Source organism: Tachyglossus aculeatus, chromosome 16 (assembly GCF_015852505.1).
Source record: "Tachyglossus aculeatus isolate mTacAcu1 chromosome 16, mTacAcu1.pri, whole genome shotgun sequence".
Taxonomy (NCBI): domain Eukaryota; kingdom Metazoa; phylum Chordata; class Mammalia; order Monotremata; family Tachyglossidae; genus Tachyglossus; species Tachyglossus aculeatus.
In genome coordinates this window covers 17,200,693-17,216,257 of record NC_052081.1, presented here as the reverse complement: position 1 = coordinate 17,216,257, position 15,565 = coordinate 17,200,693, and positions in this window count along the sequence as shown.

Here is a 15,565-nt window from a genome sequence, read left to right as displayed (position 1 = left end):
GAAAGTGTAGGAAGTTGAAATCCACAAATGACCCAACCTCAATTTCGGTCATATTTCTGTCTTCTCCCATACCCCATCATGTGGTAAAGCAACTGAAATTCTAAATACTTCCCCACGGCCCATCCAATTGGGAAGCCAGGTTGTTTAAACACAGCAAGGTGGCTACCTCTGTGTCTCAATCTGATCAGATGACCCTCCAAATGGGATATCTCCCTAATATTTTCAATGTCAGCATCACAAGCCAGTGCTAATTCATTCATTCAATTGTATTTATTGAGCCCTTACTGTGTGCAGAGCACTGTACTAAGCCAGATAATGGATGGGTTTGGCATTTGTCTAAGACAATCAATCACATTTTATTCAGCACTTAGTGTGTACTGTACTCTGTGCAAATCTGAGGCTCATTCCCCTTCACCTTGCTTGCTATTACAGATGGGCTTAAGAGTGGCAAAGATTCCAAAAGAACCAGGAATCCATTGGAAACATAAAGAGAATCATCTTCCAGGAAAAGAATATATAGTCAGCTGTAGGCATATAATAATAATAATGGCATTTATTAGGTGCTTACTATGTGCAAAGCACTGTTCCAAGCTCTGGGGAGGTTGCAAGGTGATCAGGTTGTCCCACAGGGGGCTCACAGTCTTAATCCCCATTTTACAGATGAGGAAACTGAGGCCCGGAGAAGTGAAGTGACTTGCCCAAAGTCACACAGCTGACAATTGGCGGAGCCAGGATTTGAACCCATGACCTCTGACTCCAAAGCCCAGGCTCTTTTCCACTGAGCCACGCTGCTCCAATCTTGATAACCTATCACTAAAATTCCAAATTACCCCTAAATCTACCCTTCAAACCATAATTTTTTATTGGTATATGTTAGGTGCTTACTTTGTGCCAGGCACTGTACTAAGCACTGGGGTAATTACGAGATAATCAGGTTGGACACAGTCCCTGTCCCACATGGGGCTCACAGTCTTAATCCCCATTTTACAGATGGGATGACTGAGGAACAGAGAAGTCAAGTGACTTGCCCAAGACCATACAGAAGACAAGTAGCAGAGTCAGGATTAGAACCCACATCCTTTGACTCCCAGGCCTGTGCTCTTTCCACTAAGCAATGCTACTTCTCAAAATAGCACATAGCAGTGTCAAATGTTTGACTTTTATGCCCTGTTGTTTTCTAACCCACAGCATAGTGGAAGTGAGCGTATGCAACCAGGAGTCTGAAAGGATTTTTTTTACGGTATTTGTTAAATGCTTACTATATTCCAGGCACTGTACTAAGTGCTGGGATAGATTCAAGCTAATCAGGTTGGATACAATCCATGTCCCACATCCCCATTTTCCAGGTGAGGTAACTAGGCAACTGAGGCACAGAGAAGTGAAATGACTTGCCCAGGGTCACACAGCAGATAAGTGGTGGAGCAGGGATTAGAACCCATGTCCTTCCAACTCCCAGGCCTGTGTTCCATCCATTAAGGCACAGTGCTCCTGAAAGTTGCACAGCAAGATCAGTCAATCAGTCAAATTTATTGAATGCCTGTAATAAGCACTTGGGAGAGTCTAATATAACAGATTTAGTAGACAAATTCCCTGTTCACACAATAGAGACGAATGAGAAATCAGAGGTCCGGTTTACTCCCTAGATATTCAGCATTGGAAAAATCTATTTTTGGTCCGCACAGGGAATGAGCATTTGTTATTACTTTCCAGGATGAAATACTATTCACCTTTCCTGGACAATGTTTCCTTGTGATGCTTAAACATCGGGTACAAATTCTGACAAAATCAAATTTCTAGGTCTAACTTCTTGGTAAAAAAAAAAGGCAGTAGCATTACTAAGGATTTTCATGTGTTTTATCTCTTCAACCTTGAAGGGAGGCAATATTTATGCTTATAGTGTACACATCACCTATCAAAACACCAACCCTTTTCTGAATCGGTCCAATGTCTTGTTATTCTCTTTCTTTCGGTATCAAAAAAACCTCTGTAAAGGACTTGGAAGGTATTGGCATCACCTATCTGACATGAAAATCCAACTAAGCTTTGCCAGTGGTTGGTGTTCGAAGTGCATAAAGTGACAACAGCTCTTGTAATTTGCAAGGCAAAGTCCATCAATAGTTAATTAAAATACCAAATAAATGTGGCTGAGGGCCCGTGCACAGGCTATTTGTTGTATTGTTAATTAAGCAATTATAAACTAGGATTGTATTTGTAATCAGCTAGATATGCAACACAGAGCCCAACTTCAAGTGCAGTGTGTATTATCAACTTTTACTGTTGTTCGCCCTGGCGTTTCTCCTCAACAACAAAAGTAAAGCATTTCATTTTAACTAGCTTTTATTGGAAATCTACAGCAGTTGCCATCATAATAGTAGTAGAGGTAGAGGAAGCAGTGTGGCTTAGTGGAAAGAGCACGGGTTTGGGAGTCAGAGGTCATGGGTTCTAATCTCCACCACTTGTCAGCTGTGTGACTTTGGACAAGTCACTTAATTTCTCTGTGCCTCAGTTACCTCATCTGTAAAATGGGGATTAAGACTGTGAGCCCCATGTGGGACAACCTGATCACCTTGTATACCCCCCAAGTGCTTAGAACAGTGCTTGGCACATAGAAAGCGCTAAACAAATACCATAATTATTATTATTCTTTGTACTAGTTGCAGTAGGAAGTGGCATGGTTTAGTGGATAGAGCATGGGCGTAGGGGTCAGAAGGAGCTGGGTTCTAATCCTGGTGCTGCCACATGTTTGCTATGTGACCTTGGGCAAGTCCCTAAATTTCTCTGGGCCACAGTTCCCTCATCTGTAAAATGGGGAAGCAGCATGGCTCAGTGGAAAGAGCACGGGCTTTGGAGTCAGAGGTCATGGGTTCAAATCCCGGCTCTGCCACTTGTCAGCTGTGTGACTTTTGGCAAGTCACTTAAGTTCTCTGTGCTTCAGTTCCCTCATCTGTAAAATGGGGATTAAGACTGTGAACCCCCCGTGGGACAACCTCATCACCTTGTAACCTCTCCAGTGCTTAGAACAGTGCTTTGCACATAGTAAGCGCTTAATAAATGCTATTATTATTATTATTATTATTATTATTATTATTATTATTATTATTATTGTATTCAAATAGAACCAGTCCATCAAGTGATAAGGGTTGGTAGGAAATGAGTAATGAGAAAACCCAAGTGGGGAAGTGGTGGGAATTGTTCAGGGATGGGTACCAGAGGAACAATGGGGCAGTGAGAAAGAGGATTAATTTGGAGACAGGCAAGGACATCATAAAAGGTCTGACTGTGAGACTCCAGACCTATTTTTCAATTCAGGGAGAGACCCCCACCTACTTTGAAAAGGCAAGTCACCATTTCACCAGTTAACTCTGCCCAAATTCTTCTCTCAACCCCCACATCTACTCCTCTCTATAGCTCCAATGAACCAACTCTCTCCCTGGTACCTCTGTCCGTTCTCGGGGAGAGGTCCCCAAAAGATGCTTTTCGGTCAGAAACCTTTACTGACTAGTTGGAAGAAATCGGTGTCCTTGTATGGGTGAAGAAAACTAATGGTGACTAGATAGAGACCTCTTGGTCATCAAGGGCATCTCCAGGAACCTGAGAAATTCCGGTTAACCAGAAAATGTGTTTGGGTGAAGATTCAGTGATGACTATGTCAAAATGCAAACCAAATTAAAATCCCTAGAGGCGGGTGGAAATGATAAAGCTTTATAATCAATTTATAACCCATTCATGGAACTGATCATGAGAATAATAGGAATCAAAAAAGTACTCCAAAGGTGAGTACAAAATAGAACTGTGAGAATTTTTAAAAATAAGAATAGCACAATTGAATGTATTGTGAATGCAAATTACCCTTCAGTATAGACAGAATAAAAGAATCCAAAAAAAAAATTTAATCCAGTGCCATGCTACCGTTTACATTTTGAAATGTTTATTCTGCCATTTAGTAGTCAGAGGAATAGTATTGATTATCACCTTCCTGGACCCAGGGGAACATATTAAGGATTAGGAGAGAATACACAGTGGGAAAGAGTCAGGGTTCCAGATCCCTGGCAGAGCTAACAATTTAAGGATGCAATATACACTTTTAAGGGATTACTAATCTTTTTTTTTCTGGGGTAGGGGGAAATATGTTGAGTGCTTACTATGTGCCAGGCACTGTAAAAAGTACTCAGGTAAACACAAACTAATCAGATTGGACTCAGTCCATGTCCCACATGGACCTCCCAATCTTAATCCCCATTTTACAGATGAGGAACTGAGGCACAGAGAAATTCAGTGACATGTCCAATGTCACAGAGCAGACAAGTGGAGGAGCCAGGATTAGAACCCAGGTCCTCTGATTCCCAGGCCCATGCCTTATCCATTTTAATCCTACTCCTTTTGTCGGTGTTATTTCTTTAATGCCAAAACCATTTAAAACTTGCAACTATAGAATCATTTGATGTTTTATGATTCTCGATCTATTGGAATAGTATACCAATTATCTAAGTAGAGTGATTTTATGAAGTCTGCGGGTGATATTTCCAATTGTAGTGGGATCTCCTGAAATCATGAAGTAATCTGTCCTTCTAGTGAATTTTAGATTTTTCTTGCAGGGCTAAAGCCCCTGTATCCTTAACATTTACCAAATTGGGGCTAGCACTTCCATTAGAATTCCCCACAAAGCTCGTAAACTGTTTATTTTGGAACACATATAAATGCTGAATGCCAAACAAGGTGGCATGCAGGGAGCGCAAGCCCGTTGAACAGAGAAGTTGTCACTTTGATTTGCTACTGAAAATGCAGCTTCTGTTTGTCTACTCAATTCCACTTCCAAGTGATGTTGGCAAGAGAGAATGGCTGTCCTTTTCAATCTCCTAACCTTCTGCCTGGTTTCACATCAGTTTTAAGGTGAATTTTGCATGCCCCTACTTTGCACATAAATGAAAGGCAAAGTTCACAACTCAATCTGAAGACTGGTAAATAACAATAGACTTCATTTTCTTGGCGTGGCCTTTCATCAAAACATTTGAAACCCTGTGATGAACTAATTGGTTCTTACGTTTTACCAAAAAGGTATGATTTTTAACTTTAGCAGTTTCCTTCACTTGACAGTCAACAAACACTGTCTGCAATTTCTTCAGACAATACCCTGGGGGATGAAAAAAAAATGACTCTAAATTTTCAGAATCCCATTATCTTAAAAAGAATGACTAAAATTATAATACTACAACTAAAGCCTTTACATCTGAGTTTCATACTTGAGCATTTGCTCTTTGGAAAAACAATGAAAAATAAAATAATATAGAATGACTCTGAGATATTGGGAATGACACCTTTTTTCCAAGGAATTTTTCTTTGCTATTTACATCTATGAAAAGTAGTTTCCCCAGATATTATCTCAGTGGTCCTTTCATTATCTTTCCTTCTTTCTTTCTCTCCTTTTCTTGCAAGGACAGTTGAGAGACCAGATCAAGTGAGCAGGTGAAACAATATTCTATTGTTTTCTCTGTATAATGTGGAGTGGATTAGGCCCAACATCCCTTGATATTTTTCTGTTTGTCAAGAAAAGTGATATATATCATGTAACATTACAATATAACATTTTCTATGCCTATGTATAAAAATGGAGCTATCAGAAAAAAACCAACCCAACATGTAGCCAATTGCACATCTATATGCAAGTGTTGAGAATGGGTAGAAATAAAAGAAATAAAAGAAATAAATAAAATGTAAGTGCTAAAGGTGGTGGATTGACTGTGTATGAGTTTGAGTATCATATATTAGTTGCATGAGTTGATTTGAATGTTGTATATGTGTTTGAGTATCTAACCAGTGAAGACAGATTGTACTGAGCCATCCACATCTTCTTGACTGAACTGCCAAAATAACCCATTGCAGGATGGCTGGTATGAGTAGGGATGCAGCCTATGTTATCATTAGTGACCCAGAAATAGCAAGCTCACTACAGACGAATGGAAACAGCCCATGATATCTGAGGTCATACTGTTTCCATTTCCAATCTGAAACTTTTCCCTACTGGATATACTCTGTTGTTTCTTCCGAGCTCTAATTTATGTAAATCTATCCATCTTTAAATAATAAGGCCCCTGAGGGAGGTGGCCAGGTATACTAATTATATTATATTCTTCCATAATAATAATAATAATAATGGTATTTGTTAAGCGCTTACTATGTGCAAAGCACTGTTCTAAGCACTAGGAAATACAAGGTGATGAGGTTGTCCCATGTGGTGCTCACAGTCTTAATCCCCATTTTACAGGTCAGGTAACTGAGGCACAGAGAAGGTAAGTGGCTTGCCCAAGGTAACACAGCTGAGAAGTGGTGGAGCTGGGATTCGAACCCATGACCTCTGACTCCCAGCCCGGTCTCTTTCCACTGAGCCACGCTGCTTCTCTAAGTACTCAATACAGTGCTCTGCACATAAGAGGCTCTCAACGAATACCACTGAGTGGTTGATTGATTTGGTGGGAATTTTGAGTGTAAAAGCACTTGAGGATTTCCTAACATACGTCCCTCTTTGGCTATTTAGTGAGCACCAGCTTTGAGCAGAGCACTATACTGTGGTCAAGCCTTAACCCTGCTCATGTATGTGCATTACTGTCACTAAATATGTATCCTTATTAGTTTGTATTGAGTTCCCACCCAGGAAAACTGCAACTGGCCAGGCCAGGATCCACCTTATCAGAAACTTTGAGACCCAAATTATCAGCAACCTTAGCAACAACCAATCACCAACCGTAGCCTTGAAACACAACACCTGTGCTTGCCGAAGACTTTTTCATCCACAGAGTATCGTCTGGATGACCCAGAGCCTATAATGAAGGAGCTGGGTGTATAACAACAAACAGGGATGGAGCAGCACGTGATATGCCCATCTAGTGCCCGAACCAATAGGACCTAAAGGGAAGGGTCGGACTAGAGGGAGAGACTTGATGCTGTGTCACTCAGGGAAGCGGGATCAGCAGGAAAAATAAGGATATAATAATAATAATAGCATTTGTTAAGTGCTTACTATGTGCAAAGCACTGTTCTAAGCGCTGGAGAGGTTACAAGGTGATCAGGTTGTCCCACGTGGGGCTCACAGTCTTAATCCCCATTTTCCAGAAGAGGTAACCGGGGCACAGAGAAGTTAAGTGGCTTGCCCAAAGTGACAAGTGGCGGAGCTGGGATTAGAACCCATGACCCCTGACTCCCAAGCCTGTGCTCTTTCTACTGAGCCACGCTGCTTCTAAGGATGGGCTCATCCTTAGTTCTTTGTCTTTGGCTACCAAACAGCCACTGACCATTTGTTGCAACAAAATGAATAAAAGGCTGGCCTAACCCGACTCATTATTTGTGATATTTTCCAACAATACTATGTACTTCAAAGTGTACAATAGTTGTATAAGACATAATCCAATAAGGAAGAAAGGTAGATTAAAAAATGATATACATATAGTGAAAGCAGGAGGAAAAAACAAACAGTGGATTAACAGTATTTATTGAATGCTTACTATACATGGAGCACCATACTGAGTACTTACTTGAGAGAGTATGGTAGAGGTCGTCCTTGTAACTAGCCATGTTTGGATTGTTCCTAAATATTTACTATGTACTTCAAAGTGTACAATAGATGTATAAGACATAATCCAATGGGGAAGAAAGGTAGATAAAAAATGATGTATATATAGTGAAAGCAGGGCGAAAAAGCAAACAGTAGATTAACAGTATTCACTGAATGCTTGCTATACATGGAGCACCATACTGAGTACTTGAGAGAGTATGATAGAGTTCGTCCTTGTAACTAGCCATGTTTGGATTGTTCCTAAATACTGACCATTCAAGTGTGTCCTATTTTGAAAGAAATGTAACTGAAATCATTTTCAAAAAATGTTCTCTTCATTAAGTTTGAATTTCATTCCTTTAAACTTTTGCCTCTATTTTTATTTCAACTTCTTCAATTTCTCTTCACTTCTTAGGGCACAACTTCTAGAGTCACTTGCTTTCGTTTATTTTTAATAATATGTTGGCCAATCTCAACATATTTCATCTTGCGTCTTCGAAATACACTTGGGAAATAGTTCATATCCATTAATGTTAGATTGCAGTTCACTGGGTTTTCTTTTTATGAAGTCATTCCATAATGTATATTTTCTCCTTTAGACCTAGTTTTAATTGTTTGGGGGTTGGAATTCTACATAATACAGTAGGTATTAAAGATTCTTCACAGGTCTCTTTCCTGTACATTAAACCTTTCTATAGCTTAATAACAATAAATTAGAGTTCTTTTTTAATACAGAATTTTATCTCTTATCTAGAATAGTTTTATTTACTTGCCATGTGGAAAAAAACTTATCACTGCTGGAAGGTAAATAGATTACAATTACTTTTAGTTCCAGTTGAGCCCTAACAAGTTTAATTGATCTTTGAGATCACACTGGCTCTTAGGTATTCAAATTGCCCATATTTTCCCATTGAAAACCCAGATCAATCAATCAGTCATATTCATTAAGCACTTATTATGTGCAGAGCACTGTACTAAGCGCTTTGGAGAGTACAATATAACAGAGTGGGTAGGTATGTTCCCTACTCAGAAGGACCTTTCTGTCTATTGGAGATGCAGGTTATAAATCTTTGTGTTATTTGGGTTGCCTTTACCTTCTAGTGATTCTATTTTTTATAGTTATTAATAATGATAATTGTGGTAATTTTTAAGCACTTACGATGTTCCAGGCACTGTACTAAACACTGGGATGGATGCAAGCAAATAGGATTGGACACAGTCCCTGTCCCACACGAGGCTCACAATCTCAATCCTTTACAGATGAGGTAACTGGGGCACAGAGAAGTGAAGTGACTTGCGCAAGGTCACACAGCAAAGTGGTGGAGTGGGATTAGAACCCCTGACCTTCTGACTCCCAGGGTCAAGTTCTATCCACGACACCATGCTGCTTCCTGTATTTCTTGATGGTAGAGGAAGTAATCTAACATGTCCCCTTCTGCTATAACTTCATTCATTCAACTCAGTCGTATTTATTGAGCACTTACTGTGGGCAGAGCACTGTACTAAGAACTTGGAAAGTACAATTCGGATAAAATACTTGTAATGGAATATTGGAGAACCAACAACACCCCTGGACAGTAAATGGTCCCGGCATTAAGTGCTACTCTCCTAGCAGAGGATGTAAAGAAGCTCAGAAAGCTAAAAGGAAAACTACTACAATAACAGGAGAATACATCAGCCCAGGAAAGCAATTTTAATAAGCCTAAAATTCAACCTGTAACTTTTCATGATGCTAGAGTTTAAAGACTAGAATCAGACGCAGGGCAGTGAGGTGTTAAACTGGTGTATAATTATCTATCTGGAGTTCTTTGAACTTCCTTTAGTCAGGGAATTCAAATCCAATCAACTCTTGAATAAAGGGTAGTTAATTCTCCAATTACTTTTCACAATCCATGGGAATTTTGAGTAATATGGCTCCAACATGAATTGAAGCAGTTTTGTCTTTAAATTGAATGGAAACATAGCTTTTTATTGAGCATTTACGAAGTGCACAGAACTTTACTAAGAGCTTGGGAGCATACAATGTCGCAGAGTACTGCTTTCTCCCCAGTCCTTTTCTCTGCGTGGCTGTTGTACGTAGAGGGCAGGGAAATGGTTTAAGCAGATTTTTTTTTTAATGTTGGAAGTAAAATTAACAGGTGATTTGAATTCATTTGTTGGGGGCTTCTGAATTTACAGAGTTGACATTTAGCAAAAATTAAATGTCACAGGTCATTGGTATAGAATAGACACACTGCCCTTTCGGTATTTTAAAAATAAAGACAGCAAATTGTAACCTACTCTGTCGTATCATTTCCCCCACCTTCTCTCAGAAGGGGAAAAAAGGAAGTTGTTTCTATATCTAGAATTAGGAGAGTAGCTTTGTGAGAGCTTAGCGTAAACTTGTTCAGACACACATGCACAAACATGCATGCACATACTGAGAAAAAAAGAGAGGGTTATACTCTCCACTGGATTTGAAGAGGATTCATTTTTATGCAGTGTAAAAATGATAAAGCCATTCCTTGGTTGTATGTTATGATGGAAGACCTGCAAGGTCGTTGAGGAGTGGGGAGAGGAGGGTTTAGTGTCCCCCAGTCTAGAGTGTGGGGTGGGAAGCTCAGATAAAAGAGGTGTTGGGAGGCAGAGGTCTTATCTCCTGTAATAATAGTAGTAGTAATAGGAGGAGGAGGAGGAGGAGTGTTTATTGAGCCCCCATTTATGGCAGTACATGGTACTGACGCTTGAGAATATAGTGACATATACCTTGCTATCAAAATGTTTACAACTAGAGTTCAAAATAAATAATTGAAAAAACTCTTTTAATGGTGCTGGTTAAGCAATTTCCAGGTGCCAGGCACTGTACTAAGCACTGGGGTAGGTGGCAGCATGGCGTAGTGGGAAACAGCATGGCATATTAGATAGAGCACGGGCCTGGGACTCAGAAGATCATGGGTGCTAATCTTGACTCCACCACTCGTCAGCTGTGGACCTTGGGCAAGTCATTTCATCTTTTGGGGGCTTCTAAATTTACTGTGCACGGTAAGTAATCAATAAATACTACTGATGGAATACCGATGAGTTATCAATGCTCCACAATCTTATAGCTGATGGTCTGCACTGCTGTGTGATATTGGGTGTGAACCTAAGTTGATACTGGTGAAATGACTCAAGATGCTCAGTGAAACAGTAGATCACAAGGGAACAAAAGCAGCATGACCTAATGGAAAGAGCGCGGTCCTGGGTCTCAGAAAAACCGGGTTGTAACCCCGGCTCTGCCACTCTGCTGTGTGGCCTTGGCCAAGTCACTTCACTTCTCTGTGGCTCAGTTCCCTCATCTGCAAAGTATAGATTCAATTCCTGTTCTCCTTCCTACTTAGACTGTGAGCCCCACATGGGACCTAATTATCTTCTATCTATAGAGAAGCAGCGTGGCTCAATGGAAAGAGCACGGGCTCAGGAGTCAGAGGTCATGCGTTCAAATCCCGGCTCTGCCATTTGTCAGCTGTGTGACTTTGGGCAAGTCACTTAACTTCCCTGTGCCTCAGTTACCTCATCTGTAAAATGAGGATTAAGACTGTGAGCCCCCCGTGGGACAACCTGATCACCTTGTATCCTCCCCGGTGCTTAGAACAGTTCTTTGCACATAGTAAGCACTTAACAAATGCCATCATTATTATTATTGCCTACCCCAGTGCTTAGAGTAGTGCCTGGCATATAGTAAGTGCTTAAGAAATACCACAGTTATTACCACACAGAGCTTCTTGTCCAGGTCTCTCTAGGCAGAAGGAGCAGTGTTGGTTGTGGTTTCACTCATCCTGTACTGTTTCTCCTGCCCATTTGCTCTTAGGACATCTGTTTGAGTTTGAGTTTCATTCACTGTGAGTGTGTATGGTAGGGGTCATTCATTCATTCATTCAATCATATGTATTGAGCACTTACTGTGTGCAGAGCACTGTGCTAAGTGCTTGGGAAGTACAAGTTGGCAACATATAGAGACGGTCCCTACCCAACAGTGGGCTCGCAGTCTAGAAGGGGGAGACAACATGACAAAATATATTAACAAAATAAAATAAATAGAATAAATATGTACAAGTAAAATAAATAAATAAATAGAGTAATAAATACGTACAAACATATATACAGGTGCTGTGGGGAGGGGAAGGAGGTAAGGGGGGGGGTGGGGAGGGGGAGGAGGGGGGATTCATTCCCCTCACTCGGAATCTCATCAGCCCTTCAGTCACCTTTCACACTTAAACATCAAAGTATTTATGCCCCTCTTCAAGCAGCTGACAGTGTGTGTCTGAGTTTGTGGTTGCGATCAGGGTTGCTCTGTGGAGGACTAAGTAATTGGCCAGTGTTTTTTGAGACTGTGTGTGTGTGTGTGTGTGTGTTTGTGTGTACGAGAAGCAGCATGGCTCAATGGAAAGAGCACGGGCTTTGGAGTCAGAGGTCATGGGTTCGAATCCCAGCTCCACCAGTTGTCAGCTGTGTGACTTTGGGCAAGTCACGTAACTTCTCTGGTCCTCAGTTACCTCATCTGTAAAATGGGGATTAAGACTGTGAGCCCACCTTGGGACAACCCGATCACCTTATAGACTTCCCAGTGCTTAGAACAGTGCTTTGCACATAGTAAGCACTTAATAAATGCCATCATTATTATTATTATTACATATAATATATATATGTATCTCATTACAGAGAAGCAGCGTGGCTCAGTGGAAAGAGCACGGGCTTTGGAGTCAGAGGTCATGAGTTCTAATCCCAGCTCCCCCACTTGTCAGCTGTGTGACTTTGGGCAAGTCACTTAACTTCTCTGGGCCTCAGTTCCCTCATCTGTAAAATGGGGATTAAGACTGTGAGCCCCACGTGGGACAACCTGATTACTTTGTATCTACCCCAGCGCTTAGAACAGTGCTTGGAATATAGCACTTAACAAATACCAACATTATTATTATTACGCCCCTGCCCAAGACAGGATTCAGGATTCCGATTGAGGTTATGGGAGTAGCTGCTGAGGGAGAGGAAAAGGAAATGAAGCCTTGCCACCCCAGGGAACATTTACATTTTACTTTCCTCCTGGAGAAAGAGATGTGAAAGATGGGAAGAGTTATACTGGTTCACACGTGGACATATATGTCATTCAATCATATTTATTGAGCACTTACTGTGTGCAGAGCACTGTACTAAGCACTTGGGAAAGTACAACAGAAGAATAAACAGACACATTCCCTGCCCACAACGAGTTTACAGTCTAGAGAAGCAGCATAGCTTGGTGGAAAGAACATGGGCTTGAGAGTCAGAGGTCGTTGGTTCTAATCCCCACTCCGCCGCTCGTCAGCTGTGTGACTTTGGGCAAGTCACTTCACTTCTCTTTGCCTCAGTTACTTTATCTGCAAAATGGGGATTAAAACTGTGAACCCCATGTGAGACAACCTGATTGCCTTGTCTCTACCTCAGTGCTTGAGAACAGTGCTTGGCACATAGTAAGCACTTAACAAATACCATTATTATTATTATTATTAGAGGGGGTCTAAAGTCTAGATGTCTCACTCTTCCCAGCTGCCTGTATTCATGACTATCTCCCGGTGGGAGAGAGGAAAAGGAAATGGAGCCTCTCTCTCACCCCAGGGATATTTGCATTTTACCTAAGGGGCTTTCCTCCTGGAGGTGGAGTTGTGAAAGATGAGAAGTGTTATCCTGGACTCCCATATTTCACTCTTCTCAGCGGCCTGGCCCAAAGGCTGTCTTTGGATCAATCCGAGCTCTCGAAGACGATGACCCAGACAGCCCACATCCAATTTTCTCAAAACACCCAGAGATAGATGGAGAAATTAGTTTCCCTCAGTCAGAATTTTACCCTAGTGCTTGGCTTATAAAGTCATTTTTTCCCATTTTAACTCTAAATTGCCCATTTCCACTTCTTTATGTGAACCCCTCAGAGGTATGAGCCAGTTCTATTACAGACATAGTTCTCGATAATACCCTCAGCAATCCCAGAGCTGGCAGTTTCAAGCCAAACAGGCAGAGAGCAATGTGACCATGAGCGAATTAAAGAGCAATGGAAAAAAGAAAGAGAAAAAAACAAACGATGAGAACAAGTTTGCATCAAATAAAATATATGGAAGAAATTGAAAATGCGCCACCTGTTTCTCATTAGGCAAACAAGTGATGTAGCATAAAAACCCAGCAGAAGAGACAAGGTCTTGCTATAGTGAGACAGGTTTGGCCTGAAAAGAAGATTGTGGGAATAATGAACGATAACCAGTTGGTTTCAGCATCTTTAGTATTGATCAAAGGGGAATCCAGTCTTCAATTCATCCGCTGGTGCTTTTGGACAAGGGTTACCTGGACTGTCAGAGGGGAAATGCACTGTCAGATTCTGCGGTAGGAACAGGAGGTAGATGTTAGAATCCCCGCTCAGGGGAGAGCAAGGGAATTTGCTTCTCAACAAAGCAATTGCACTGCGCACTGAGACACTCACATTTTACCCAGAGACAGTCAAATCCAGAAACAAAGAAATTAAGAAGCAAAAAAAGGAAACATTGCAACTAATGTACAAAAATAATTGCATTTGCACCCTGCCACACCAGATTTCCTGGAGAAATGTTTATGCGAGAGCTCTCTTTGGCATCGTGTTCCCCATGGACTAGAAAATGAGATTGTAAATCTGGAAGGAATTGAGCCAGGGAAGTACAGCTGTGTGATGATAATTCAATATGAACATTTTTGAACACTTTTTAACACTTTTGGAGTCTTGGTTAATTTTCCTTGCAGTCATCAGAAACAGAATATGTGGAAGTGTTTTTGGAACACGTACTTTTAAGACCATATTATTCATTGAGCCCTTGTTTGTGAAATAATTGAGTTAAAAAGACAGTGACCAACATTTATTATGGAAATCCTGGGGGAAAAGATGAGATTTAGAAATATAAATTCTGGTAATTCTAAATGAATGCTGTATTCCTTGGAAAGATGAATAGCAGACAAGCTGTGGATCTTTGTGCTCGCTTTCTTTTTCTATGGAATTTGTTAAGTGCTTACTATGTTCCTGGTACTGTATTAATTGCCAGGCCCTGTGCTAAGCTCTGGGGTTAAGTGACTTGCCCAAGGTCACACAGCAGACAAGTAGCAGAGGCAGGATTAGAATTTAGGTCCTCTGACTCTCAGACCTGTGCTCTTTCCATTAGGCCATGCTGCTTTTATGTCTTCCTGTGTGACCTGGATAATGCTGTCTTAATTCCACTGGTCACAAGAATTTTCTTCTAGCTGAATTGGGGTGTAAATTCCTCGTATCTTTCTTTTGTTTATACTGTTTTCTTCCCACTGGTGTAGTGTTCTTCATTACATAGAATGTAGAATGTTCTTCATTATATTACATTTCCTTACATTCTTTACTCAGCTCTTCATCTCATTATTTGAAGAAGACACCACTGATCCACCTAAGAGTTTATATGTGAATACAAAGATCAATGCTGAGGCTCAGGACCCTGACGCATTGTATGCACAAAAATACTCCCTCCTCAAACCCCTGTTCCTCTGCCTCTCCTGGTCTTTCCCCTTTTGACCTGCACATGTACTTTTTTTGGTAAAATTGAAACCCTCAGACGTGATCTCTCAGAAATATCTCCTTCTTTTCTCCACTCCCTCTCTCCTCCTGCCCTTTCTTCAACTCTCCCACATTTCCCAGCAGTATCTCAATAAGCCATCTCCTATCTCCTCTCAAACTCTACCCTCTCCACTTATACTTCTGCCCCATGCCTTCACACCTTAACAATCAGCCAATTTATTGAGTGTTTATTTTGTGCAGAGCACTGTGCTAAGCACCTGGAAGAATGCACTATAACTGAGTTGGTAGACATGTTTCGTTCACACAAGGAGTCTACCTTATTGAAACACTTGCCCCCCCCACTTCTTCTTTTCCTGACTGCCATCTTCAACCATTCACTTTTCAATAATTTCTTCCCCACAGTTTTCAAAACATGTTCATGTCTCCACTATCCTAAAAATAATTCTTCCTCGATCCCATGGCTCCCTCCA